The following is a 4,072-nucleotide window of genomic DNA, read 5'->3' as shown; positions in this document are numbered from 1 at the left end:
ATTATGTTTAGCATATATTTGACAATATATGAGCTCTTAATAACTTTTGAATCTTTTATATTCTGTTTCCAAAGTGTGTACACATTATCATTGTTGGACTACTGATAACATAATAAGTCTTTAAACAAGACATAAAAGGGACCATTATGATAGCTCCTACTTATGGTCCAGTAGTGCATGGAAGGAATCATGTTGCAAAATAATATGTGCCCGCCATGACTCTCATTGTTTGCTAGATTAGCTAAGACAATTATGATGACCAAATAAAAGCAAAGGTTTAACAAACGAAGTCGACCTTATGATTTTCAATAAGAAATCTTAAGAGATTTTTACTAACGACCAAGTGGGAGAATGTAAGAAATATTATATACATGAATGTATATGAATGAATATTTCTTTCTCATGATGTGGTCTTATGTTAATCTATTTCTTATTAAGATGGTTAACCTTAAGCATACTTGGTAACCAATAAAATGGTAACTAATGGAGTTTATTTCCTAATGTTTTAATTAAAGTATAAGTGACTAATGTTCTAGAAGAAAATAGTGACTTGAAGGACACGTCTAATGGAAGATGCTTAAGAGAACAAATTCAATGTATGAACCTAATGTTCTAGAACACTTCACATTTGTCTTCTCCTACTGAAATGAGTCATCTTAAACAAAACACTTGTCACTTACTCAACTTTGATGGATGGTTGAGATTAAAGGATAAACTTGCCAAGAAAGTAAGAAAAACTTGGTGAAAAAGTTATCAAAACTTGATGAAGAAGCTAGGTCCTTTCCCCACCTATAAATACATGTCTTTGCTCCATCCTAAAGCATCACAACAAAAACTAAGAGAAACACATAAAGAAAGGTGTAGGCAAGGGGAGAGAAGGCTTAACTCCAACTTAAAGATCAAGAGATCATTATGGAGAGAAGATCTAACTCCAACTTAAAGATCAAACAATCATATTCCATGATCAAAACCGTTCAAGAAGATTTCCGCAACAATGAATGGAGGTACTCCATAATCTCTCTTATAGTTATATTATGTGATTAGTCTAGATGTTAAAGATCTTAGGGTTCATGTAAAATCAAGTTTACACATTTCAAAAGTAAAAGACAAAAGTTCACAATTATCTATAATGGCTTTCACCAACCAACTACTCTAGTGTTCATGAAACCAAGTAGAATTTAAGTGATAGTTCATCATATTAATACAGACAAGAACGAACAGTCTTGATTAGATATATAGTAAAATCCTATTACTGAAGTATACTTGACATTCAGTTTTCTTGTTCGTCAAACAAAACAGTTATTAGTTATACATGGTTATCATACCGGAACTAAACGAGAAAATACCTGAATATCACGTGGAAGCAGTTCAAAAGGACAGGGCTGGTGCATCTCATTTGCTGAATTTTTGTTGAAGAACAACCATATATATAGGCCGATGCAGGTCCATGAAACTGGGGAAATTCTATCAGACTCAGGACAATTCTAAGTAAGGAATTGTTCAACGTGGCATATAGTCAAAGGGAATAATCGCATTTAAGATTTCGAAGCAAAAAGACCTAAGCGAAGATTCCTTCGCCCCACCAGGTACGCACAATGAAGTCTAGTTGAGTGGAAATAAGCGCAGTCGCCATGCGTGGAAACAAACTGTGACATCATCTCGGACTGATTTGAATGGCAGAGATCGATTGGTGTAGCTTTCTATAGGATGTGGCTATTTTTAATTTCATTGATTTAGGAATTTTTTTCTAAATATTTATATAATCTTGGGATAGGAAAATCAATAATAAGTGAAAGTAGATGATAACTCGTGCGCATACGCGAATGTATTTTTTATACTAATGTTTATTCATTAAATGGTTTTAAGATTTTGCAACATTACTATCTTTATCGATTAAAAAATGACGAATACAAATGTTGGTCTCTTAAATGTATCATTGTTGTTGAAGAGTTAACATATTACAACTCATTTTAATTATTTTCAATATTTCATATGCACAAAAAGAAATTAAGTTTTACGGCTGACATGAATCACCAAAACCAGATAGGAAACATCAATTGTAAAATGACGAAGAGGGATTAGGGTTTTTTCTCTTGATTTGTTTACTGTTGATTCTCTATCAGTGATTTCATTTTCTACCTCTATAAAATTGTTCTTTTGTTCTCGTATTTGTTTCACCGATATGAGTTTTGTTTCTTTTTTAAAAAAATTCTTCTGTGAATTACATAAGTGTTAATTTAAAAAGATGGACATTTGTACAAAAATATTTCCACTCCAGATACATATCTAAGAATCAAATTTTTGAAAAAAATCACTGGCAAACTCTATTCACAGGTTAGTGTTCAAATCTAATATATCAAACTGTTATAGAATATAAGTGCATACTCGGAATATAAATGCATGTCTATTATATATTCACTAGTTCAGTCTGAAATCATATAATTCTATATCAACAAAACAAATTACTTATTTTATTAACCTACGCTTTTGAGGTTTAGTTACTTAAAAGTATACCGATAAAAACTATATATAATATCATTCTAGTATATGTAAACTATGTATAAACTAAGAACAGTTTGATTTATTAAATGATAAACCAGAAAACTGATAATAAATAGGTCAAATCTCTCATTCTTATAAACAAATATTAGACGAATGATCAAATCTCTTATTCTTCGAACAAAATCAAAAGGAGGTAATTGGAATCTTGTAATGATATTTCATTAAAATATTTTCAGAAAAAATCAGGACTAATTTTTTAATCTGAATGAAATAATATTAAAAATACCTTCGATTTGAAAAAGTGTATTTCTGGGATTGTCAGGATAAAATAACATATTAAAAATAATTTTTATCTATAAAAGTTTATACATTAGAGTAAACACATAAATAAACTAATACTTTTTGTTTATTTACAATCATGATTTTGGTAAATAAATAAAAAACAATAATTTTATTTATTTTATATGGTGTATAATTAAACTTTATTGATATGGACATAGATATATATAGTTCATTTTAATATAAATATTTATTATTGACACTTCCTACTAATATGATTTTATTAACATTTGTGTATTCTCTGTAACAAAAATTTAAACCGTTAATTACAAAACTTTTAGTGTGAGATTTTTCAATAGAAATTTTAAAATTAAAATATTAAGATCTCAATATTTTTTCAATGCAAATTTTGAAATTAACATATTTTTTATATAGTACATAATTTAATTTAAATGATATATATAATATGAATATTTATTAATGAGACTTCATATTCATACGATTTATGATCATTTTTATCTTACTTGAACAAAAAAAAGTTAAACCATTGATCAGAAAATTTTCAATGTGGGACTTTTACAATTTATAGTAACTTTGATTCGTTTTAAAATAATTCAAAAATATAACAAACAAGAAAAAATCTAATTTTTTTTATTATATGTTTATTGTGATTGTTTAATTACTTTTAATAAAATACAATTAAATAAAAAAGAGAGAAATAAAAAAATTGTTATCAAATATGTATTAATCATAATCATTAATTGTCATATATATATTAATCATATTAGGAAATTCCATAGCTTTTATTTTAGGAAATAATTGAAAATATTCTTTTGTACACTTCTAATCAATTTGATAGTTAGTTTAATAAAAAGTATTATATATATTTATATTGACCAACTTATTTTTCTAAGTATTCTAAAAATCATACTAGTGATGACACGTGGCTACGAAAATATGTTGTAATGCTCCAGGGTTAATATATAGGGGGTAAGAGAGTAAGATCTAATTCCAAACCGAGAAACTTTCATTTATTAATACTATTGAAACAAAACCACAACTTTGGACTTAACTTTGATTTTCTGTGGAATATTTTAGAAAATTATACACTAACATATTTTTTCCTAACACATAAATATTTATAATTTTAGCAAGACTTAACATATTTTGCCACTAATCACTAAAATCAGGAATAGTCTTCTCTCTTGGAAAAGTTAGGCACTTTCTTACGCGGGAAGATTACAGCTCATCAAATCAGTTATCCCAAGCATCACTAACTTATGGTGTGCTG

At 27.8% G+C, this 4,072-nt stretch overlaps 1 pseudogene; it reads right to left on the bottom strand.

The window, feature by feature from the left end:
• The window catches only part of LOC106330652, a 5,317-nt pseudogene extending 3,948 nt beyond the window's left edge, over nucleotides 1-1,369 (bottom strand).
• Nucleotides 1,370-4,072: the final 2,703 nt, after the last annotated feature.

Source organism: Brassica oleracea, chromosome C3 (assembly GCF_000695525.1).
Source record: "Brassica oleracea var. oleracea cultivar TO1000 chromosome C3, BOL, whole genome shotgun sequence".
NCBI classification, from domain to species: domain Eukaryota; kingdom Viridiplantae; phylum Streptophyta; class Magnoliopsida; order Brassicales; family Brassicaceae; genus Brassica; species Brassica oleracea.
Note: the sequence above shows the minus strand (reverse complement) of the source record. Positions and strands in the feature narration are given on the sequence as shown.